Below are 27,445 nucleotides of genomic sequence, written 5' to 3'. Positions count from 1 at the left end.
TTGGAGCGGGTGCAGACGAGGCTTCAAGGAACATGGCCTTACTGTACACCTCTTGCCAGCTCTTATCCCTGAAGCGGAATTACTATCTGTCGGGGGACACCTACGACTACTGTGACCGGGCTGGATTATTGCGGCCTAAGCGGTATACTCATCGGAGCACAGGGCGAAGTTACGTCTCTTCCTCGCCCAGTTACGTCTCTTCCATCCCAGTTTTGAACTGCTGGCGAAGGAATAAAAGACTGTCTTCCTCTGGGGTTGATGTTACTAACTTTTCTGCTCTGTCGTACGAGCGGCATTCCTGTGATGCGGTGTCTGCAAGCCCTCTAAAAGCCGCGCTACTTAACGTGCGCTCTGTGAACAACAAAGCTTTATTGCTGGTGGATTTTATTATGGACAAGAAGCTGGACTTGTTTTTTATTACGGAAACATGGCACAAACAGGACGATGGTTTTCTTTTTAATCAGCTGACTCCAGCGGGCTTTGGACTAATTGACGTTCCACGAACTACAGGTAGAGGTGGTGGTATCATAGTTGTTTACAAACTGCAATACAAGATTCATCCAGTGTCCATTCCTTCTCCTAACACTTTTGAATGTCTTGTTTTAAATGTGTTTGATACTCACTCTGCTCTCCATTCTGTTATGGTCACTATCTATCGACCTCCAAAACTGAATAAGGACTTTCTGTCTGAGTTTGCTGATCTTCTTTCTATATTGATTGTCAGATTTAAGAGAATTTTGATTCTGGGTGATTTTAACATACATGTAGATCAGAAAGCCTGTCTCTTAGCCAAGGACTTTCTATCACTCTTGGACTGTTTTAATTTATCTCAGTTTGTAAATGTCCCCACTCACTGTAAAGGACACACGTTAGATTTAATTATTGCAAATGACTCATCTCTTTCTAATCTCTCTGTTGTGGATGTTGGACTTTCTGATCATCTAGCCATCTTCTTTAACATTGAAACATTCCATTGTAGTAGAGAGACTTCATGAACTATTTCATTCCGTAAATGGCAATCAATTGATCATGTTACCGTTGCAAACTTGATTGTCTCTTCTTTAGATGGCATGTCTTCTGCTCCTCTTGAGGATAAAATTTCAGTATTTAATAATGTTCTTACAGCCAACTTGGACACCTTTGCACCCATAAAGACACGTAATGTTTCATTTGCACAGTCAGCCCCTTGGTATAATGGTGATTTACGTATACAGAAGGCTGTGTGTCGAAAATTAGAGCGAAAATGGCGTCACTCTGGTTTAAATGTGTTCCACCAGGCCTGGAAAAATTCCTTGTCAAACTACAGAGTAGCCATTGAAACTGCAAGATCTGGCTTTTTCTCAAACATTATTGAGAATAATCAAAGAAATCTCAGGAAGCTCTTTCATACAATTAACAGTCTACTCAAAGCAGATAGTGTCAGTTTTTTTTACTTCATCTGACTGGCTGTGTAATGAGTTTCTCAAATCTTTCAGTGAAAAAATCAACAATATTCGCACAAATATTCATACCTTGCAGTCTGCTGATCTTACAGTTAATACTCCGAGTTTCTCTGGCACTTCTTTATCCAAATTCACTTTAGTACAATCTGAGATGCTCTGCAACAAGGTTTCTAGTATGAAAGCTACCACTTGCATACTTGATCCCATGCCTGGTAGCCTGTATAAATCCTGCTTTGGTCCTTTAAGTCCCTCAGTTCTTGCAATAATAAATGACTCTTTATCATCCGGGGAGGTGCCAGCAGCACTTAAAACCGCTGCGGTTACTCCGGTTTTAAAAAAGCAAAACTCTGAGGTGAAAAATTTGTCAAATTATCGCCCAATCTCAAATCTCTCATTTCTGTCAAAAATCTTGGAGGGTGTGGTCGCAGCACAACTAAACAAGCACTTAATTGAAAATAAACTATTTTAGCCTCATAAATCAGGATTTCGAAAATTACACAGCACTGAGACTGCATTGGTGAAAGTTGCTAATGACTTACTAATTGCATCTGACTCCGGCTCCACATCTATTCTCATTCTCTTGGATCTCAGTTCAGCCTTCGACACTATTGACCATGCCCTATTACTCAATCGCCTCGAACATGTTTTTGGTTTATCAGAGACTGTTCTTGACTGGTTCAAGTCCTATTTCACTGACCGCAAGTCAATTTGTTTTTATGGGTGGTTATAGGTCCAAAGTTGGTTCTGTTCATACGGGTGTTCCTCAAGGATCAGTCTTGGGTCCTTTACTCTTTAGTATGTACATCTATCCACTTGGTCAATTACTACATTCTCTCAACCTTAACTATCACTGTTATGCTGACCATACACAGATTTATATACATACTACACCGGGTCAGCAAGTGAACGTTGGGCATCTTTCTAACTGTATTGCTGAGATAAAGACTTGGATGTCCAATAAGTCACTAAATGGCTCAAAAACAGAAGTCATGCTCCTTGGATCTCCTCATCAACTGCGAAAGGTTGGGTCCCCTACTCTATCTGTTGATGGTGTTGCATTGGAGTTTAAGACCAAATTAAAAAGTCTGGGTGTCATATTTGACGCCACACTGTCATTTGAGTCTTTTATCCAAAATACAGTTAAAACATAATTTTATCACCTCAAGTTTAAGACCAAATTAAAAAGTCTGGGTGTCATATTTGACGCCACACTGTCATTTGAGCCTTTTATCCAAAATACAGTTAAAACATAATTTTATCACCTCAGAAATATAGCTCGGCTACGTCCCATGATGTCCTTCTCGGTAGCTGAGAAGTTGATAAACTCTTTTGTCTTTTCGCGCATTGACTACTGCTATGGTCTTCTAGCTGGGGTATCTAAATCATCATTGGATAAATTGCAATATCTTCAAAATTCAGCTGCTAGAGTACTGTCTGGGGTCAGGGCCAGGGACCATACAACCCCGGTCTTGGAATGCCTGCACTGGCTACCTGTTAGGTACCGTATTGATTTTAAAATCCTTATGCTGGCCTATAAATCTCTGCACAATCTGGCACCTCAGTATTTGACTAACTCATTAATCCCTTACTTACCACGTCGCAATCTGCGCTCCTCTCAGAGTGGTCTTTTGGTTGTTCCGAAGACACGGCTTCATACGTGGGGTGACCGAGCATTTTCTGTCTATGCTCCTAAGCTCTGGAATTCTCTTCCGGCCGACATCAGGGAAGCAAAAACTTTTGTGAATTTTAAATCTTTTCTTAAAACATTTTATTTTAGGATTGCTTTTACATGATCATAATGTTATGTGTTTATTTTTGTATTTACATTGTCTTACTCCTCTGCTGTTATGTCTGTCTGTAAAGCGCTTTGAGAAAGCTACTTTTAAAGGTGCTATACAAAATAAATATATTATTATTATTATTATTAGACTACTAGGAACGGCCAGATGAAAAGCAAGATTTGAATAACAAGACGCAAATACACGATTTTGCATGAAACAAAAAAACCTGAAGGGAATATAAAGAGAAGCTAATGAGGGGTAACACGTGAGAGTAATGTTGAACTAACAGGGTAACAAGAGGGCGGGGCGACAACTGACAGAACCACATGGCGAATGAACACAAACACCACATGCCGAAGTGTGTGGGCGGACAAACAAGACAGCCATGCACTCCGTATGAACAACGGCACAGACACAAACACAACTTGGCTGACATCTAAAATTTTGGCAGCTACAGTAAGATCACACCAGCTCCTGCAGGAGACTAACACTCACAGCAGTTCATTTACCTCATTCACTACCTCATTACCTCAATCTCTTCATCCATTCTGAATATTTAACTGCCACAGCAGAATGTTTACCCCAGCTTCCGCAGAAGCGCTCTCTTTTAAACCGCTCTCAAGCCCCTTAAAAATTATGAAATAAATGTCACCAAATTAAATAACCAAGCACTGTTTACTTTTGGGGGCAACGGTAAGTTAAATTACCTTTACCCTAATCTAAATTAAACATCCAGCTTGCTGTCTCCTTTTCAATAAAATATTTTTCCCAATTCGAGTCTCGATCTCGAGCCCCTTCGACAGAGACCACATGCCAATCCTGTTTACCCTTAATGCTTAAGGTTACTTTTCATAAGGTGACCATTTTTTTTAGCACAACATCCTCCTTAGAACAAACACATATGTTCATTCTAACTTCAAGGGCTGTATGGCCAGGTGAACTTATTAATTATTAATAGAACAATTGGTTAATAAGTAGTCATTAATAATAATAATTGTGTCCAAAGCAGCTTTACATGAAATAGTGTCTTATAACTGGTGAGCTAGCAAAAAAGAAAATCAAATAATTTTGTTTTTTACCATTTTCTCTCAAATTTTCTACGGACCCCCTAGCAGTTCCCTTGTGGCCCCCTGGTTGAAAACCCATGTGCAAGAAACAGTAACTGTTTAATATGGAAATATATTAGACCATAGAACAATTAGTCCATAGTGTTGAGTTTACAAAGCAATACTGTATATACCACATCAAATTTACATTTGCACTTATGAACTAATACAGGTAGCATTTATGTTGTTTCAGTTTGGCTTTTAATAACACATTAATTCTGTAAACACATTCATAATAATACAAAATCTTTGTAGATCTTTGAATTGGGTTTTTGATTTGTATCAATCTGTTTTTGGAAGTATTTGTGTGTGTTTGTTTCACTCCCTGACCACGACTCCGAGGTGGTTCCTGAGACCGAACGACTTGACAGCAGCCTACAGAAAGCCAAAGCACAACTGTCAATCAAAACCAGGAGGCACCGCCCCTCTCGAACCCACCTGAGAGACAGTTTGAGCTCCATAGATGGAGATGACAGCATCGATAGAACAGTGTGTGTAATGTATATTTCATGCATCTGATTATTGGGATAGTTCACCCATAAAATTCTTTCCTTATTAACTAACTCTCCATATAATTTTATTTTTTCCATTGAACACTACAAGTACATTTTGGAAGAAAATTCACGAAGTTTTTAATAACTACCAATATTGATCTATGAATAGATGACAACATCTTGTTCTAAATATCTGATTGGAAACATTCTACTTTGTCATAACTGACAAGTATCATTATTATTTTATTATCAATCAAATATTCATAATGTATATTACGTTTTATGACTGATATTGATTATTTAGACTTAAAGAAACCTGAGGATTTAAGTGGTGCAGAAATGTATTTATTTATTTTTGCATGTCATTTTGAATACTTTGGGCTAAAAATCATGATTCCAAACTTAATATTTGATCTCATGATCATGTTGTGAGAGTCCATGTGCAGTTTCAGGACAGTGCCATCCAGTGTTCAAACACTATACAAATGATTATATCTTCAAATGAACTTCAAACTGCTTGATTTAAAAAAAAAAATGTGGGTCTTGCTTGGCTGCTTACTCTGGACCTGGTAATTGTTGCTTGCTGCTATATATTTTTTAATATAATTATTACACTACATTAATTAGTTAAATTGACAGCCCTAATTTCAACATAAACCAAGACATTTATAAAATGAATAGTTATACGTTTACATTAGTTAATGCAGTATGAACTAACATGAACTAACAATAAAGAATTGTATTTTGATAAATTAACATGAACCAAGATGAATAAATGCTGTAAAAATGTTGTTTATTGATAGATCATGATACCTAATGTATAAATAATGTTTACAAATAAACGTGTTTACGAAAACATTATGAGTTGACCTCTGCTGTAGATTTCATGCACCCTGGAGACTCATGGGACGCGTTTATTTGTGTGTTTGCTCTAGAGTTTTGGAGGTTCACTGCAGACCTCCTGTTCTCCTCATCACCCCTCCTTTCAATGCTCCTCTCCCTCATCCAACCTCCTCCTCTCCACCCATTCCTCACAGAGAGACCGGGACTTCACCTTTGACCTCTGCACTGTGGCTGGAGACAGAGAGGTACATGATGAGAGGTGGAGCTACAGACACCTCCTGAACACCTCCTCTCAGGTGCCTTTGCCTCGCACCCCATCTAAATCTCCCACCAGACCCTGTAGCGTCCATTCAGAGACGTCTTCTCCAGCACACCTGTGTCAGATGCGTGAAGGGAGTCAACCGCTACTACACTATGGAGAATACACGCATAGTGAAGGTTTAAGCAGCTCATCTCACATTACATCATACTACATGATGGATTCCATGTGTTTGATATGATCATATATTGTAAATATTTTATATGGCATGTTTACGGTGTTCTTTGGAGAAAACCACCAAATCATCAAGACTACTTGTAAGTGTAATTTAGTGAATTCTGTTTTACATTCAAAGCTGCTCTGAAACGATGTGTGTTGTGAAAGGCGCTATACAAATAAAATTGACTTGACTTGACATTCTGAAACTGATCAAGAGTCTTATTTTGATTCCAATTCTGGATCCTTATTCTGATTTCAATTCGAATTCAGTTTCTGGTTCCAATTTTGATTCTGATCAGGATTTAATTCAATTTTAAATTCTCATTTTGATGATCTGTTTTCAGATGACAGTTACAACATGGATCCTGATGAACCGGACAGTCCAACAGTGCTTCTGGATAAGAAAACCAAGAGACGATTTCTTGATCTGGGGTCTGTGTCTTCAGCAAATAAATATGTTTGATTAAGGCTGGTTTAATGTGCACAGAAGACTATAAATAAGCCACTTCCTGAAGAGTGTCTCTGTGGCACTCTGTTTCGTTGACCGGTGTGATGTGTCAGCTTCTGGTTCAGCCAATGGTGTTAGTTTGAGGTGGGTCTACCTGCTTGGCTGACCAATGGTAGACGTGGGCAGAGCTGGAGGAGAGTTAGTTGTCTGCCACTAAACATTTGACATTTAACATAGACGTAAGTGAGATCAGTGTGTCTTGTGCTCTCTTTTAGATGAATTCTAATAGTCTTCAGACACTGTAATCACAGACTGATCATATACTGACTCTAAATGTTAGCTGTTTTTTTCTTTGACACAGGGTCACTTTACGTCGTACATATGGGAAGGTCAAGAAAGACAGATCGAACAGACTATCAGCAGGAATTCGGTATGAGTGTGTTTGTGTGCACCAGTCATCTGAACACCAGCATGTTTTCTTGTGTATATGTAGCTGTATAGATGGATAGTATAGAAAGTGTTTGTGTTTTTATGGGCTTCATGGATTCAGAGAGAACAGAGTGCCAGTCCTCACATTCTTCTGGTCCACCGTTTGTGCCTTTCTCCTGGTTCAGTGAAAGAATCAGAGGCTCCGGCTCCCCCAAGAACACACAGGTCCAAACAAACCTTTCACACAGGTAACCTCAACTAGACTCAGTATTATTCTAGGTGTGAAATGGTGGCATAAAATTACATTTTCTACATCAAAACAAAGTTATGAAAATTTGAGTTTCATGTTTTGCTGCAAAAAATGCAGCTAACATGATAAATGGACCTCAGTGAAAAAAAATATATCCTAAAAAATTTGTGAAATGATCATTGATACAGTTGAAGTCAAAAGTTTACATACATTTAGGTTGAAGTAATTAATACACATTTTTAACCACTCCACAGATTTCATATTAGCAAACTATAGTTCCCCTTCTGTCGCTCTGTCCACGTTGTGTCAGAGAAGCGACACTAGGGGTCTCTCTTGAGCGCCGATATACACCTCTGATCTATGAAAAAAGGCCAATGAGAAGTTGGCAGCCGGTATTTGCATATCCCGCCCCCGGACATACGGGTGCAAATACGGGAGTTCATTCAGAAAATTTCTTCGGAGCCGATGGTCATGTCTGCAATTTCTGCGAGTTACACACCAGTTCCTGTATTCCTCTGCTGCATGCTGTTGGATCTTACGGCGCATAACAAACAGGCTTTCTCCTGTTTGCACGGCTGTGCATTCCTGCCCCTGTGCACTTCGACAGCGCAGATAAAAAAGAACTCTCACGAGTCCTTTTCATAAAAGAGTGATTTTATTAAAAGAGTAATTTCCTCTAAAAGAGCAAAACACAGCGGCGTTGAACGTCCTTTTAAGGACGCGTCTTTATAAAGATGCCTTTCCGCCCCTGTGTTGTTCCTGGATGCGGTAGAGTGTTCTCCGCTTCAGACGGCCACAGGCGTTTTCTCGTGTGTCTGGGTAGCGATCACACCGAAGCTGCGTTTGTGGGGTTCTCACTGCGAGAACATGACCATGACAACGTTGCGGTCATGGCTCGCTTACAACCGTAACGAAGCCACTCCAGCCGCCCCCCGCGTTGCTCCTTCTTCCCACGGGATTGAGGAAGATGCGGTTGTACGCATTTCCCCCAGTGAGCCTTCTTGCACAGGTGTTATGCAAGGTCAGGGAGGACGAAGAGCAAGTCATTCTGGTGGCCCCCTACTGGCCCACCCGGACTTGGTTCTTATCACACCCAGGCCATGCCCCCCCTTGCGGGTCTGAGCTCACTCCACCAGGGGTGTTGCGTCCTCGTGGGCACTGGCCAGGGGCACCGCCCTAGCGGACATCTGCAGAGCAGCAGGGTGGGCAACACCTAACACTTTTTAGAGATTTTACAATCTCCGAGTTGAGTCAGTATCGTCCCGTGTTCTCTCAGGTCCGAGCCTGTAGAACTTGGTAACACGCTGACGATCTGGCCGGATGAATCGCTTGCACCTACTCCCTTTCCCTCAGTAAAATAGTGTGCCTCCGTTCCCAGGAGATCCCATCTTCGGGTCCCTGGTTGACTCCTCCCTAGCCCTTTTTGGGTCCGCAGTTCAGCGGAGGAACTTGCCGACCCATGCCACTATGGGTACCCAATCTACCCTGTACTGGAATAGGTGCTCTGCAGGTAAGGCCTCCTGTTCGGACTCCCCCTGTGTGTAATTCTGCGGTACTGTCCCCTCACGAGCGGACCCCTGTGTCTCCCTTAGGCAGTTACAGCTGCCTCGGTCACCATGCTGTACGCTTCCCCCACTCTACGAGGCTGGATCTACCACCGCACCAACTTTCCCACATAGGTCCTAAGCAGGCCTTGTGATGTATTTGCCACTCTTTGCCTCCCCTGCAGGGTAGGTGTGGCCTCCGCAGGGTCTTCTCCCCCTGAAAGAAGGGCTAAGACCCCTTCCCTTAATGCATGTAAGGGCCCTGGCCGTAGTTGCTCTATGCGAGAAACATAGAGAGAAAAGAGGCCCAGCCAGGCTGGCCCATTCCCAGGTTGGCAGACATCACCTTGTTCCCCCCTCCAGGGTAACCAGAAGGACTCTGATGGCTTGAATGTGGCATTGGGGAAGGGTACGTGCAGTCTGATACAGCTGGTCGCCTTTGCACATAAGAATACCTGCCCGCTCCTGTATCAGCAGTTCACGTACACGGCTCAGCACATGGCACGTTTAAAAGTGGACCCCTAGTGTCGTTCTCTGACACAACGTGGAGAGAGTGACAGAAGGGGAACGTCTAGGTTACATATGTAACCTCCGTTCCCCGATGGAGGGAATGGAGGTTACATACATAACCTAGACGTTTTGGCAAGTCGTTTAGGACATCTACTTTGTGCATGTCATTAGTCATTTTTCCAACAATTGTTAACAGACAGATTGTTTCACTTTTAATTGACTATTGCCTTTAAGCAGCTTGAAAAATTCCCGAAAATTAAGTCTTTAGACATTTAGCTTCTGATAGGAGGTGTACTGAATTGGAGGTGTACCTGTGGATGTATTTTAAGGTCAAACTCAGATGCCAAACTCTGCTTGACATCATGGGGAAATCAAAACAAAATCAGAAACGACCTCCAATTGTAGACCTCCAAAAGTCTGGTTCATCCTTGGAAGCAATTTCCAAATGCCTGAAGATACCACGTTCATCTGTACAAACAATAGTATGCAAGTATAAACACCATGGGTCCACACAGCCATCATACCGCTCAGGAAGGAGACGCATTCTGTCTCCTAGAGATGAGTGTAGATTGGTGCGAAAAGTGCAAATTAAACCCAAAACCACAGCAAATGACCTTGTGAAGATGCTGGAGGAAACAGGTAGACAAGTATCTATATCCACAGTAAAACAAGTCCTATATCGACATAACCTGAAAGGCTGCTCAGCAAGGAAGAAGCCACTGCTCCAAAACCACCATAAAAAAGCCAGACTACAGTTTGCAAGTGCACATGGGGACAAAGATCTTACTTTTTGGAGAAATGTCTTCTGATGTAATGAAACAAAAATTTAACTGTTTCGCCATAATGACCATCCTTATGTTTGGAGGGAAAAGGGTGAGGCTTGCAAGCCGAAAAACATCATCACAACTGTGAAGCATGAGGTTCATCATGTTGTGGGGGTGCTTTGCCGCAGGAGGGACTGGTGCACATCACAAAATAGATGGCATCATGAGGAAGGAAAATTATGTGGATATATTGAAGCAACATCTCAAGACATCAGCCAGGAAGTTAAAGCTCGGTCTCAAATGGGTCTTCCAAATGGACAATAACCCCAAGCATACCTCCAAAGTTGTTGCAAATCACCTTAAGGACAACAAAGTCAAGGTTTTGGAGTGGCATCACAAAGCCCTGACCTCAGTCTGATAGAACATTTGTGGGCAGAACAGAAAAAGCGTCTGTGAGCAAGGAGGTTTACAAACCTGACTCAGTTACACCAGTTCTGTCTGGAGGAATGGACCAAAATTCCAGCAACTTATTGTGAGAAGCTTGAGGAATGCTACCCAAAACATTTGACCGAAGTTAAACAATTTAAATGCAATGCTACCAAATACTAACAAAGTGTGTGTAAACTTCTGACCCACTGGGAATGTGATGAAAGAAATAAAAGCTAAAATAATTAATTCTCTCTACTATTATTCTGATATTTCACATTCTTAAAATAAAGAAGTGATCCTAACTGACCTAAGGCAGGGAATGTTTTCTACGGTTAAATGTCAGGAATTGTGAAACACTGATTTTAAATGTATTTGGCTAAAGTGGATGTAAACTTGTGACTTCAACTGTATTCATGTGAAGGGTGAGGGTCAAAATCCCTTGGCTCTTCAGATATATCAATACATATATATATATCCTTTTATATCAATATCTATCTGTATTCTGTTGCTTAACTTCTTTAATAAAGTGATGAATTAACTATATGCATGATCACATAATCAATTCTATTTTCTTATGCATAATTGAAATATACTTTGAATCATATGTGTGTTGAATGTTAATTAGTCTCTTTTAGGAACATTCCAGAGTTTCTCTGTCCTGCACGTCGGCTGAAGGTCTTTTTGGGGATAAGCTTATTTGTGACGCTCTCCAGCCTCTCAGGGGAGGGGGTCAGGGGGAATGCGTTAAACATGTGTTCCAGATGTATTCTGTGTTTGATTGTTACCTTTCCATGACTAATTATATGGTTTAAAGTCCTATGTAATAAAACCTAAATAGTAGAAGTGTGATTTTCTCTTATTATTTCTTTAGGGAAGAAATGTATGTTATTTCAACCCTCTCCTCTGCCGAGGAGTGAATATTTTATCTCTCTGTTTTGGTTCAAATGGCCTGATAATGTGTGCTCTGGCTCTCTTGTGCCCAGAGAAGAACTGTCGTTCGTCAGTGTTTTGTGTGTGCGTTTGACCTTCTACCTAGGTTTTGAACCAGGGATGCACACCAGGCCGACTCGAAGACGCCCCGCGACCATCTGCGAGGTCACTTCAGACGTAAATCTCAGGCGCGGACGACAAGTGCGCTGATTAATGTTGATAGGCCATTTAACTATCTATATGTTGTGACTTTATGTTCTTTTAGCCAATCAGGAGTAAAATAATGGAATGTACGTCCTTGCAAATGGTATAATTGATGTAAGATTTTGTGTAAGGTACGAGTTAGCTTTCGATCTCCACGTGAGACTTTGTCGCTGGCTCTACCAATTTCACTGCAAACTATTCTTCAGTAAATTTTGATTCTTTAATTGAATTTCTCGACTCCTGGTTTTCTTTCTCCATATCTGGTCCGGGTCATAACTGTTATACCCCTAACACATGAGTACTGTTGCATATTTTAAAACCTTTTATTCTGTTGTTTTAATCAGGGCGGATAAAGTATGTTAAACTTATCCTACATTTTAAAAGCAACAGTGCCCATGTTATTTACAATTAGGGTTGCCAACTTTCTGCCAGCCAACTACGGGACAATCCAGCTTTAAATACGGGACTTTTTTCAGCTGATCTCAGGCATGAGAAGATGTGCAACAGATAAAGAGCTCCACCAAGAGCTTGTTTACATGGGAAAACAATGTGCAGAAGGACTCAAAAACCCTTAGAACCAAATGTATATCAATCTTCACTTTTAATAAACATTACTTTTTGCCAAAAGAATGTAGCTTCAATCAATGGAGAAAGACAATATTAATATAATATAAGCTTAATTAAGCTTTATTCATTTTTAAAGCATAACAAACCGGCTTTCCGTTTAAAATTGGGCTCATCAGTTTACAGGGCTAAACAGTATACCGAATATGACGAATGTGTTAAAATAGTATATATATGACTAAACAAAATATAATGATAATTTGGCATTCCATGGCCACTGTCTCAATACAAGTCTTAGTACTGTTTTAAGTAACCATGCATTATGATGACCTCTGGTTGGCTCAGAGTGAGAGGTCACGGTTTCACACCCTCTTACAGTAACTGTAATTTAATTAATTTAATTTTCAAACCAACACACAACACTTAATCTGTACTGGTGTGAGTGGCATAAGAAACGTTGCAATAATGCTGTCAAAAAAGAAGATTAAAAGTCAAGGGAAATTGGGCATTGAAATGCAAAATATGTCCTCAGACCCTGAGAGTTCTAATGGACATGACGAGACGGGGGAAGAAGAAGGTAGAGAGATCTCTATCGTTAAGAATCCTAGTAATGCTGATTTAATGGAGGCATTTAAAGGAATGGAAAAGGAAGTCAGTGTTAAGTTCGACGAGGTTCTTTCAGCGGACACGGAGGTTATAAACAGAAAGACGGAAGCAGAGGAACATATATCAGGGGCTGAGGATCGCGATTGTTCAATAAAAGACTACAGCTGATTCGCTGGAAACACAGGTGAAATTGTTCTTGGATAAACTAGATGATTTGGAATGCAGAAGTCGGAGGAATAATCTCAGATCGGTCAGTCTTCCAGAGAAGGAGGAGGTAATGGATACATGTGCTTTTTTGGAAAAGTGGCTGCCAGACTTTTTGGAGATAGATCCATCCCATACTTCACTTATCATAGAGAGAGCACATCTGATACACAGCTCCAGCCAGGGTCACAAAAGGCAAGATGGTAAAGTGACACAGAGAACAATCATCATGAAGTTCCTTAATCTCAAGCAGAAATAGCAGGTATTGAAGGCTGCCAGGTCTAAGGGAACCATCAAGTATAAGATCACAATCTCAGTTTTTTCCCTGACTTTTCTGCTGAGGTCCACAGAAAGCAGAAAAGCTATGATTTAGTTTATCAAAAGTTAAGGGAATAAGCCGACATAGAATAATTTTTCCTGCTAGGCTGCTTCTTAAGCATGGAGATTGTAGTGTGACATTGAACAGCCCAGAAGAAGTGAAAAATTACATGTTGGCAAGTAATTTGTAGAATACAAACTGAATCTCTCATGGATCAAACAAGCCCTGAACAGGATGTTTATTTTATTTACATTGTTATATGTGAATAGTTTAATTGGGTACAAAGGGACCTCGTTTCACTGGTGTTGATACTACTCATTTATGTTCTAGGAAACAGATCCAACATTTTATGTGGGAGCTCAACTTATTGGATATATGGAGACATCTTAACCCAACTCTAATTTCTTATTCCTGTTATTCAGCAACACATCAAACTTACTCCCGAATTGATTACTTTTTTATTTCAGCTCAGATACTTTCTAGGATCATAGATTGTCAATAACATAGTATTGTAATTTCCGACCATGCAGCAGTGTCATTGATATACATTGATACAAAATTGACTAGGGACCCTCCAAAATGGCGGTTTCAACCCGGATGGCTGGGGATCAAACGTTTGTTAGGTTAAGCTTTAGGTAAACAAATTGATATTTAATTTGTAACAAATCTATCTGAAACCACGGCTGGGGTTCGTTGGGAGGCATTTAAAGCTTTTTACAAGGACAAATCATTCGTTTTTGCAGTTCAAAAAGTAAAAAATCTCAAAAAGAGTTAAAAGCATTAGAGATGAAGATTAAGAAGCTGGAGAATGAGATCTATAAGAATGATTTGATGTGAATGGATTTGCATAAGCAACTTTTGCTGCTTCGATCGAAGTATAACACATAATTACTGAAATTGGAACAGAACTTTTATGATCAAGGAGAGAAGACTGTGCTTGCATGGCAGATAAAAACTAGACAAGCTGAGAGGGTTATTGCTTATATTGAAAGTACTGATGGTAGTATTATGGTCGACCCACAGCAAATTAATGACTCGTTCAGGTCTTATTATGTGAAATTATATAGTTTGGAATGTTTACAAGGCTCTGAAAAAACTTCTTAGATCATTTAGATTTACCATGCACAGCGGAAGAACAAAAAAAAGCTATAAATTAGCAAGAAGTACAGGTAGTAGATGCTATTGAACTGATGAAGGCGGGGAGGGTGGCGGGCCCAGACGGCATCCCCATAATTTACAAAGGTATTATTTGGCAGCTCAAATTAATATTATGTTTTTTTTTTCTCATCTTCTCATGACCCACCTACATGGTTAGAATTGGAAAATAATTCAATTCAATCAGACTTATCTCTGGAAACGTATTTATAGGATTCAGATTGTAAAATATTAAAGAAAATGAAGGAAAATGTTACAAATCCAATTGTTTTAAACATGGTAAGGTTGTGGCATGAAATGCGGAGATATTTGAGTATCTCTTATACAAACTCATTATCTTGTTACTGCCCTATATGGGGAAATTAAAAATGTACTCTGGACAGAACAGATGAAGGCTTCAAATTATGGGCAGAAAAAGGTATTCAAAAATATAAATGATATAATAATGTCTTTTCAAGAAGATATCACCAAAAGTTAAAGTCTGGTTTCACTTTTATATAACATGATTGTAGAAGGATCTCAGGAGTCTGCAAATTCTTGATTAAAGGTATGGAGGAAGGACCTCAATAAGGAGATATCAATTAATGATTGGAAAGAGGCCTGTAGAGACGCTCAGATGCAAACTGTTAATAGAAGATTGAAATGACTACAACTGAATTGACTAAAGCAAGTTTATGTAACCCCAGTATTTTTAAATAATTTCAATGAAAATATTACAGACATTTGTCCTAAATGTAATTCATGTTATGGTACTTTCTTTCGTTGTGTATGGGAGTTTGAAGAATTTTCATAGAGTCAGGGCCACTCGACTGAAACTTGAGTACCACAAAATAATCTTTATTGGATGATCTTAGAAATTTGGCTAGAATTGATTGGTGCCTGTCTCCCTCAGACGATCTCTCCGAGCTGGGACTCTGTGAACTTGCTTCATTTCCAGCTTATTGCCTGTTATGTCTAGCAGACTCGGAAAGAGCCCATCCAGGAATTCCAACAATTCGGATGTTATTCGGATTCTTCATATCTTCTAACATTTCCCAGATGTGCTGCAAGTCCGCCTTGGTCACTAGCGAATTAGCAGCTAATTCCCTCTCCGATTTCTCAACATCCACCACTCTTGTAACCATCTCAGAGAATTTAATCTCCACGGAAGTAATTGATCGACATATTACATCAAGCTCCTCCAAGTCTGCAACTACACTTTATCAGCATTGCCGATACGTTCATCAACTGTCGCCGAATTTCCTTCACCTCTCCAGCAAAATCAACTCCTGGGCTTGCGGCCTCGTGAACACAGAGACTGCTGACAGCTCACCCTTTTTATTTTCTTTATTTTACAAAAGCACAAGATTTTGTTGTTATTGTGAGTGTACACAAATAAAAGTAGACCCTTTATAGTCTCTAATGATGTCTTACACTTATCTGTATACCCAAAAATGTATACAGATAAGTATTTTAAGTTGTTTCTGCTGTAATTACGAACATATCCAGCAGGACGCGCTGGCGCGTCCGTCGACCCCAGAGGGTTAAACTATTATTTATATTGTCAAGCCGGTTCTTGATTCCTCCTTTCCATTGAACTCCTTTACATAAGTATAGTTATACTTTTATAGAGTTTGTAGTGTTATATTTAATCACTAAGGGTAAATATGCAGCAAATATATATTAAAACAGGGTTCTTGCATTTATCTCATTATCCAAACAGTAGATCCGTATCCACTCTGGATACACAAACCACTGAATAAATTGCTATTGTGTTGAAACAGTTCATCATATAATAGACTGACATACATTGTCATTATTGAATATCTGTGTAAAACATGATCATTTTATGGTTAGATAAATAATGACGTTTGTAGACGACACCACTGTCATTGGCCTCATCCGAGATGATGATAAGTTAAACAGCTGGCCGTCTGGTGCAGTCAAAACAACCTGAGCTGAACATGCTCAAAATGGTGGAGATGATTTTGGACGTTAGAAGGAACACCCAAACACTGTCCCCCCTCACCATTCTAAACCTCACTGTGGCAGCAGTGGAGTCATTCATGTTCCTGGGCACTACCATCTCACAGGACCTGAAGTAGGAGACCCACATTGACTCCATTGTGAACATGGCCCAGCAAAGGTTGTACTTCCTTCACCAGTTGAGGAAGTTCAATCTACCACAGGCGCTGCTGGTCCAGTTCTACTCCGCAGTCATTGAGTCTGTCCTCTGCACTTAAATAACTGTCTGGTTTGGTTCAGCTACAAAATCAGATATCAGAAGACTACAAAGGATAGTTTGGACTGCTGAGCAGATTTACCCCCCCCCCATTCAAGAACTATACACTTCCAGAGTGAGGAAAAGGTCTGGAAAACTGTTGAACTGTTGCCTTCTGGCCGAGTTAGTCTTATTGTGTATTCTATATATACTTAATTTTTTCTTCAATTTGTTATTATTTTTTTTATTATCTATGTGTTATTGCTGTTTTGTATTGTTTTGCACTGGAAGCTCCTGTTACCAAGACAAATTCCTTGCATGTGTAAGCATACTTGGCAATAAAGATGATTCTGATTCTTAACATTCAATTTATAGACTACAAATTGCACTGAAATTATTTTATTATCTTATTTTGCCCAGATTATGGTTTATAATATATATGGAAGGATTGGTGCTATATAATTTAATAAAAAATATATTCTGGAAGTTTTTGGGGCTAGGTTCATTCATGGTTATGATCTATCTGCCTGTTGTATTTATGATCACTAGTCTCACCCCTTTTATTAGAAGCTACAAGCATTGCCATTATTTATAAGAGTATTTTAGCAAAACCCTGTTGACTTTTAATTTTTATATAATATACAACATTGTCCAATGTTTATAGCAAATCAAATCTTGTGAAAATTGTGTTCAAATCTTGTGAAAATTCATTTTCATAGGAACAGCTGCTAATGAGCTATGTACATGTACTGTATGTTCTGCATATCTATGCATGTGACCCATTTAATGAAAATAAAAGAATACAATGCTACATTTTTATAAGATTGCTCCCACAGGTTAAATCTGACCCCTGTGGTTTCACAAAGCACTGATTTGTCTTTGTTGAAGGGCTCCAGCACTGATGAGGACATTGATTCTTCAGTGGGTTTACTGGATGACAGCAAGACTGAGTCATCACAACCATATCAGACCCACCCGGAGCACTCAGATGGGGTAAGAGTACAGATCACATCCAAACTGAACACAGCACAACAGTCAAATTACATTCATTTTCATAAAGAAACATAAACATATACGTTTCAAAATCACAGCAAAAGAGCTCTGCTGCATCGAAGAACAGCAAATGAGTCACTCTCCCTACACTCTAAAAACTACTTCTATATTTTGATATATCTAAATATGTTGTAGTAAAAATATAAGGTATTCTATATTAATTGTTCAGGAACATGTAACAACAGGGGGTGTTTGCATTATCTGCATTTGCATGGCATATGTTGCATACTTTTGGGCCTCATGTGCAGGGCCGTAGCTAGTACGGTGAAAGGTGGTAATGATACTAGGGGCTCAAAGGTCCAGTGGGGCCCCACAACAAATTCTAAACTGTATTTTTTATAGGAAAGAGGCCCAGAGCAATGTACATCAGGGGTGCTAGATTACCTTGCGCCCTACTCATGTGCTCAGATAGGAGACACAGGCAGGCCTACACACAGTCATAAAGCCTGACTGAGGCCTGTAGGAACACTCAAAGCCTGATAAAACATAAATGGCACCAAAATCAAACAAAGGGAGTTCTAACAGACTGCAGATCCCATCAAGCCTTGCTCACTTTACAACTAGGTGTGAGATTCTGTATGAGCGAACTCTCAATTCCTATTGGAAGAAACAGATGACAGAATGTGTCCCTCAAACATGATGTCATAGAGAGTATAAAACCACAGAGATTCATCTGAAGCCTTGTGTAAAGGGGTTCAATGGGTAGGAGGAGGCGAGAACCGGCTTGATAATATAAATAATATTTTCATGAATAACTTAAAAGACACAAACAAACATGACAGAAATGTCCGTAAACTATCTCTCTCTCGTCGCACCACCGTCTGCCATCTGCCTTTATCCCTCTCAGAGGCTTAATTAGCCTGATAAGGGACCGGTGTGTATAATCACGACCCAGCCCCGCCCTCCGCCCTGCCACACCTTACTTCCAGTGATAGTATGCGCCATGTCTTGTTGCAGCCCTGCTGCTCCCAGATGTAGCCTCGTTGCCCAAGGAAGTAATGTACGTACCTGAACTTTGGCCATACAATCTCCATCATGCTGGACGAGCAGAGATTCTCCATGTTCCAATGACCACTTTAACAGATCCGATCAGCAATTTGCGTCTCACACTTTTGCCTGCAGAAGTGAAGAAGATTTCTCTTGCTTCTTCAACAGTCACCTGCCGTCAGAGCGAGGAAACGGCCTCCCGTTATCACCCGAGCTTCGAGGAAATGAGTCGGAGTCAAACATTCTACCCACGACCTCAAGCGTCTCAAGTAAGAGGTTTACGTCTGGGCAAAGATAGATTGTTATGGTGTGTTATTTTTTTTATTATTATTTTTTTTATTGACTAAAGCATATAAGAAAGAAAAAAACACAACGAGAGTCCCCCCAAAAAAAACACATACCTGCCTCACTTCCTAGCAAACAAATCTCAAACCCCCAGCCCTCTGCTCGGCATCTCCTGAAAAGCCGCCACCCTACCCATCTCCACACACCACTCCGGAAATGAGGGAGCCACATCTGACTTCCATCCCCTTCAAATAATCTGCCTGCCAATCATAATACTGGTCAAGGACCCAATTTTTAACAATTGCCCAGAATACAGAGTATGCGGCAAAACCAAATTTGAGTGCCCAAAACGTCACATATGACACTCTGAACCTTGGATCTTAACACATCCCCAAAAAAACATGGGCTGTGTCTCCATCTTCTGATTGGCGTCGCCAGTAGGTGGGTGTGTCTTTAAGACCAAGCCAATACAATCTAGAGGAGGTCCAATAGTATCTATGTAAAATCTTGAATTGCATTAAGGTGAATGCTTCCATCTCTAGATGCAGACTTGACATTTTTTAGAATCCTATCCCACACTCCTACCTCCAATACCAAGTTTAAGTCTCTCTCCCTTAATCTCTTGAGAGAAGCTGAAGTTCCGTCCCCCAGACTCTTAATTAGCAGGGAGTAATACACTGATGCCTCATGACCTTTTCCATAACCTGTAATCGCCACTTCTAGAGTCTCATTTTGGGGGGTGTATGCTACTCCCAAAAACAGCACAGAGCAGATGGCGCAGCTGTAAATACCTGAAGAACTGAGAGGACCAGATTTTAAACGATCTCAACCCACCGCTCTCATATAGGTCACTGAGCATATTAACACCCCTCACAATCCACTCCGACCAGCAGAAAGTGGACTCACCAATACGCAACTTTGGGTTCAGCCATATGCTTGAGGCAACATATAAATAAATGTCTGAATTAAACACTCTGTATACTTTTGTCCATAGTGAATGCAGATGCAAGAAAATGGGGTAAAACTTAACTTCTCTGGTTAGTATATTAGAAAGGCTTGGTAATAGTAAAATAGGTGCAAGAACTTTCTGTTTAATACAAAACCAGGGAGGGGTTCTCTCATGTAGAAGTGACCAATGAGCTAAATGTCTGAGACCTAATGCATAGTAATAAAACAAAATCTTGGGTAGGCCTTACCCACCTTTGTCAATCGGCCTATGTAACTTTTTGAAATTTAATGTGGGACGCATACCATTCCAAATGAAGGACTTTGATATGCTATCAATTTGCTTGAAATAACAGAGGGGGACATCTACAGGGAATTTTGGAATACAGTTCATTTTAATAACATTAACCTTCCCAATTATCGATAAATGTAATGAAGCCCACCTGTCCACATCATTATCAAAAATGAAAAAATTAGCTGGGAATAAAATTCCCAAATACTTAATGCCCTGTTTGGGCCACTGGAAGGCACCCGGCTGAAAAGCCGTTACTGGACAGTATGCTGTCAAAACCAAAGCTTCGAATTTAAGCTTTGTATCCTGAGAACTTGGAACAGGAATTACTAATTCTGTGGAGGCAAGGCATAGATCTATTAGGGTCGGAGATGAATAATAAAATATAATCTGCATAAAGCAGAAGCTTATGCACCACACCTCCCGCAATCACCCCTGGAAAATCGTCCTCCTTTCTTATCGTGGCTGCTAATAGTTCCAGGGCAAGACAGAATAATAATGGGGAAAGATTTTGAAGATTTACCCTATCCAGGGTAAAATAATCTGAAATTAGTCAATTTGTTTGTACCGCCGCTACAGGGTTTCTATAAAGTAGCCTAATCCAACTAATAAAAGTATTCCCGAACCAGTATATTTCCAAAATCTTAAAAAGATAATCCCATTCTACCATATCAAATGCTGTTTTGGCATCAAGTGAAATGGCAGCGGCCGGAGATTGATCATTCACTACTGACACATGATATTGATGAGACGCCTAATGTTATCAGAAGAGCAACAGGCTTGAATAATCCCCACCTGATCTATATGAATAAGTGTTGTCATAACTTTACTTAATCAATTAGCCATAATTTTTGACAAAATATTACATCTAACTGAATCAGGGAAATTGAACTTTTACACTCGCTTGGATCTTTGTCCTTTTTAAGAATCAGACAGATCAAATCACTTTATTGTCAAATCACTTTATTTGACATATTGTCACTGCCATGTACACAAGTGCAACAGTAGGTGAAAGTCTTGTGTGCAGTTCCGAGCAACATAGCAGTCATGATAGTGACGAGACATATACCAATTACAATAAACAACATATTTACACAACACAATTTACATATCAAATGTACACATACTTACACAACACAATATAATATACAATGTACAGGAAATAATACACACAATATAGAATACACATACAATAAAAATAAAAAATAAAGAGTATATAAAAAAATATATATACAGTTGTTTTATTGAGGAGAATATAATTATGACAGTCCAGTGTGAGATAATAGATTAACAAAGTGCAGTGCTAATTATTGATCATGAGGGATCAAGTGTTCAAAAGTCGGATTGCTTTGGGGAAGAAGCTGTCATGTAGTCAGCTGGTGCGGGTCCTGATGCTGCGATACCGCCTGCCTGATGGTAGCAGTGAGAGCAGCCCATGACTCGGGTGGCTGGAGTCTCTGATGATCCTTCGAGCTTTTTTCACACACCGCCTGTTATATATGTCCTGGAGGGAGGGAAGCTCACCTCCGATGATGTGTCTTGCAGTTCGCACCACCCTTTGGAGGGCTTTGCGGTTGTGGGCAGTGCTATTGCCGTACCAAGCAGTGATACAGCCAGTCAGGATGCTCTCTACAGTACTGGTGTAGAACCATGTGAGGATGTGGTTGTTCATTCCAAACTTCCTCAGCCGTCTCAGGAAGAAGAGGCGCTGGTGAGCCTTCTTCACAACAGCCTCATTGTGTAATGTGGACACCGAGGAACTTGAAACTGCTGACTCTCTCCACCGGTGCTCCATTAATGGTGATGGGGCTGTGTTCTCAATCTGTCCTCCTGAAGTCCACCACAAGCTCCTTGGTTTTACTGACGTTGAGGGAGAGGTTGTGCTCCTGACACCAGCATGTAAGAGTGTGCACCTCCTCTCTGTAGGCTGTTTCATCATTGTCAGTGATCAGATGTATCATCAGCAAACTTAATGATGGCATTGGAGCTATAAGTTGCCACACAGTCATGTGTGTATAGGGAATACAGGAGTGGGCTGAGAACACAGATCTGGGCTTGTGTCATGATTGGGGAAAGCTTTCCATTATTTAATGATTCCATATAAACTTCTAGCAAAAGTGGAGCCAATTCTGTAGAATAAGATCTAAAAAATTCAGCAGCAAAACCATCTGGCCCCGGAGACTTGCCTGTAGACTTAATTACCTCATCAACCTCCTTCAATGTTATCTCAGAATCAAGAGCATTGTTTTGCTCAGTTGTCAGTTTAGGAAGATCTAATGATTCCACAAAGTTTCTAATATCTTCATCAGTAGATGAAGACGTGTAACTATAGAGATCAAAGTAGAATTATTTAAAAGCATTATCAATATCAATGGCCGGGGTACATACAGTATTTCCCCACCAGCAGATTTCACTGAGGGAATTGTAGAAAAAGACTCTCTCTGCTTTATATATCTAGCCAAAAGTTATCCTGCTTTGTCCCCTGACTCAAAGTATGACTGTCTTGCCCTGAATAACCAAAACTCCACTTTCTGTGACAAAATATTATTATATCTATATTTCAATCAGATCAACTCTCTGAGGCCATCAGACGACAAATGGCGCTTCAGCTCTGCCTCTCTATTTCCTTCCAACACCACAAGTTCTTGCGCTTTGGATTTTTTGAGGAATGAGGCATACTGTATGATCTGCCCCTAAGAACTGCCTTAATTGCCTCCCAAGCCACGCCCACAGAGGATACTGATGACCAGTTGGTCTCCATATAAAAATTTATTTCAGTCTTTAACATTTGTTGGAACTCAGGATTTTGCAAAAGGGACACATTAAAGCACCAACTATATGATTTATTTTTCTCAGTTTGTGACAACACCTCTAAACGCACCAGGGCATGATCTGAGACTAAGACATTTCCAATTGAGCAATCAACCACAGATGAAATTCTATTCTAGAATAAATCTTATGGACTGATGGACAAATGTATAGTCCCTAACAGAAATAGGTTCAAAAGTCCCCAAATATCTATAAGACCAAGATTTGTACACATGTGAAACGTCAATGTTGCTCTAGGGGGCTTACATGCTTTTGCTTCACTATGATCAAGGACTGAATTCATCAAATGATTGAAGTCTCTGTAAGGAAAGTAGGTCACCGGGACAGGAAGGTCTAGGTCTCAGGTGAGCTTTTAATCATAAACTTAGGGGTAATAGTCACAAGTGGCACCGCAACTTCTTCAGCTTCACAAACACTTTAGCGTCACAGGTTCCTAGTCACAGTTTCTTCAAGTCTTTATCACAAATCTTTAGCATCATGAATGCAGCAGCTTCATTGTGAGACTCTAGTGCCAGACTCTCTCTCTCTCTCTCTGTTCTGGTGGTGGCTTGGCTGTTGATATGGCACTCTCCCCAAGCTCACTGGAATTAGAGACAGGTGTTAGACATTATTTAGCTCATGTGTAAGCACCCTTACTGCTTTCTCTCTCTCTGGATGGGTGCTCAACCATGCCCCCACTGCCACAGTCTCCTCCCAATATTATATCATGAGGGGTGCCAGTGGCATGCAACATCCCTTCAAGAGTTATACAAACCTCTGATCATCTGCATTAGGTGCGTAAATATTACCCAAAATCTACCTTTGACCCTGAATTTCAGCTAAAACAATAATTATTCTCCCTAATTTAGGTTAGGATATATTTACCAATATAATGACTTCCCTACTCTTACATGAGCCAGCACTAAAGTAAACAAGTCCACCCCATATCTTCACAAATTTTCCAGCTTCATATGGAGAAAGGTGTGTTTCTTGAAGAAACACATTATCATATTTCTTACTTTTAAGAAAAGTATTAACCTTCCTTGTTTTTATAGGGTGCCCCAACCCATTCACATTCCATGTGGAGAGAGACTATCAAAATATCAAATGTTAATATAAGTGGATTTAGGCCTGTCAGGGCTTTCATCCTGAACACCTACATTACTTTTTATATCTCCAGATCCTGAGGATTTTGACTTCTTTGCCATGTTTTACCTCAAAGAACAAATGTGTAACTGGGTGTATCGATTTCACCAGATTATGACATGAGAATAATAAAAAATGTAGCAAAGTAAGCAGAGCTCGCCGCTCACAAATCTGCTTCTTAAATGGCGTCACATGACCCCCCCCCCCCCACACACTATATCACATTCCAACATTAGTGTAACAATCAAAATCTAAACTTCCCCAAAAACAAACAGAAAAAATAAAAACGTGCGCATAAACTCCACGCACGGCAGCGCCAACTGGCGTCCTCCCTCTAAACTCAAACAGTCCATATATGCCCGCGAGACAACTTTGCCATCAGATTGCTCAAGTCCGGTGTTCTGTACAAATTTTTTGAAACAGAATTACACAGCAAAATATAGTCTATAAAACAAACTCGAGCCAATAAGCGGTATAAACCCCCAAAATTTGTAGATTCATCCACATAACTCTCACAAAGGTGTGTTCCTCCACAGAACAAGCTCCAGCCGCTAGCAGAACCAGCACGTAAAAATAAATAAATAAAAAGTTCTGCTCTTCGGTTAGTCAAACGAATGTTCAGTAAGCGACCAATTTGGCCGATACATGGGTGCAACAAAAGAAAAAATCACTCCAATGTCCTAAAAGAGATATTCCACAAAACAAACTCCAGGCCATAATAGGCATAAACACCAAAAATATGCAGATTTATCCACAAGCTGTCCTGAAGAAATTATATTACACAAAAAAAACTCCAGCCGCTAGGTGGAACCAGCAAAAAAAATAAAAAAATCAGGTACCTGTCATGTCAAGATGTGTTTTGTTCACGTTTTGTTTTCATGTCTTTAATTTTGAAATTGTAGTTCCTGTTTCATGTCAAGCGGTTCCATTGTCATGTAATTTCATGTTTCCCTTCATGTTCATGTGTCTTGTTTTCATTGGTTTATTGTCATCAGTTCTCTCTTCTTATCAGTTTGTCATTGGTTTAGGGTTATTAGCCATGTTATCTTGTTTATAATTCTGTCTGTTTATTGGTTTTCTTGTTATTGTTTTACCCAATGTCTGTATTTAAGCCCTCATGTTTGCCATTGTCTTTTGTCAAGTATTGTTGATGTAACCTTGTTTGTTATGTTCATGTTAATTGTTCATGTTTATGTTTAGTTTAGTTTGTCTATAGTTAGGGTTTTGGATTTCACGTATTTTAATAAACTGCACTTGGGTTCTTCTTTTTTGATCCAAGATGGCGGCGCGGTTGCATGCAGTGGCCGCTCTGGATCCAAAATGGTGCTATTTTTGTTACTTATCCCGACCTTTATGGCACATGGACATCCGGTGTTCGTGTTTACCATCACCAGACACTGTTCAAATATAAGATCCATGAAACAACCAAGCTGCATGATGATCTGCAGGAGAAGTTACGCAACCTCGGCTTGCTGTGGAGACCAGGCCTCCAGTCCTCAGCATCGCCTGATGCCGGTGGCCAGAGAAGGGGACTTGGAAGCGGTGTGCGAGGAAGTGGAAGCGCGGCAAGAGGGCAGGGGGTCTATGCTAGGCTAAAAACAAACCCTAGCCGGTCGGCTCTCTCATCTATCCTGCTCTCAAATGTTTGCTCCATGGACAATAAACTGGACTTTATCTGACTCCAGCAGACTACGCAGCGTGAGTTTAGAAACTGCTACGTCTTTGTTTTCACGGAGACGCGGCTCAGCAACACAGTTCCAGATGCTGCCATTCAGCTAGATGGGCTTGCCTCGTTTCATGCCGATAGAAATGCAGCTCTGTGCGGTAAGACTCGCGGTGGTGGCTTGTATGTTTACATCAACATGGAATGGTGCAAGAGCTCTATGCTAGTCTCTAGCTACTGCTCATCGCTGGTGGAGCTTGTGACTGTTAGATGCAGACCTTTTTATTTACCACAGGAATTCACCACTGTCATTATAACCGGAGTTTACATTCCCCCCAGTGCTAATGCTAAGGAAGCGCTCAGTGAACTTTATGGGGCTATTAGGGAACATGCTAGATCTTGTTTACACAAACATCCCAGGCGTGTACCGGGCGGAGCCCCGCCCCCACCTCGGCTACTAAGACCACATCTCTGTTATGCTAATCCCAGCATACAGACCGTTCATCAGGTGCACAAAACTGCTTCAGAAGCAGGTGAAAACCTGGCCAGCAGGAGCCATCTCTGCTCTTCAGGATTGTTTTGAGTCTACTGACTGGCACATGTTCAGGGAGGCTGCAACATATGGCAACTCTACCAACTTGGAGGAATACACAGCATCAATGATCAACTACATCAGCAAGTGTGCATTGATGATGCCACTTTTTCTAAGACATCATCATACGCTCCAACCAGAAGCCGTGGATGACTGCGGAGGACCCGAGACACCGCATTCAGAGCAGGCAACAAGGCGGCCCTAAGAACAGCGAGGGCCAAACTGTCCCGGGCCATCAGAGGCAAACCACGCACACGTCCAAAGAATCCACGGTTACTTCCAGGACAGTGGCGACATGCAGCACATGTGGCAGGGGATCAAGTATTGTTCTGCATGGCCATGTGTCAAGGGCTGGCAGGGGATTGGATTCAAGCCTTCATTTATCCCTTTTTGAATGTCGATGTGCTCCGGATGTTGACTTTCCTAAGAGACTACTATACTGTCTGGTTATTAGTCCTTGATTCCAGGGTGGTGCCCCGGCAATATGAATCCTTATTAATATTCTATTGATTTTGATAATTGATAGTTATCTTTGATTTGAAGGATTAATAAGCTAAGGTTGATTATAATCAATGTTCTATTGATTTTAATAATTAATAATTGTCTTTGATAATTATAAATTATTGCTAATAACCAAACCTGCTCCTGAATGAAGCCCCAACAATATCCCATTTTGCATCATTGTGTAAAAGTAAAAAGGTTTGATTTTGATGTCCTGTTGACTTTTTTGTTGATCTGCTCGACCAATAATTCTCCACTCATTACACCTGTAACTGACATTGAGAAAGCCATTTGAATGTCATTTTTGTATTTTTCAGAATGTCTGTGACAGCAGTTGCAGCACAGATTTCAGTTTTAAAAAGAAGATGCTTTCTGCGGCCGGTAAGGACAGAGATAGGACTGAGAGACAGAATGGTGTCTATGGGAAACGAGACAGTGGGATAAATGGACACAGTGAAGAAGTACAAAACTGA

General features: G+C 40.5%; 1 pseudogene; it reads left to right on the top strand.

Moving 5' to 3' along the window:
- The first annotated feature begins 32 nt into the window (after positions 1-32).
- Positions 33-27,445, top strand: LOC127627188 (uncharacterized; annotated as a pseudogene).

The sequence above is a fragment of the Xyrauchen texanus genome, chromosome 33, assembly GCF_025860055.1.
Source record: "Xyrauchen texanus isolate HMW12.3.18 chromosome 33, RBS_HiC_50CHRs, whole genome shotgun sequence".
Lineage (NCBI taxonomy): Eukaryota > Metazoa > Chordata > Actinopteri > Cypriniformes > Catostomidae > Xyrauchen > Xyrauchen texanus.
Note: the sequence above shows the minus strand (reverse complement) of the source record. Positions and strands in the feature narration are given on the sequence as shown.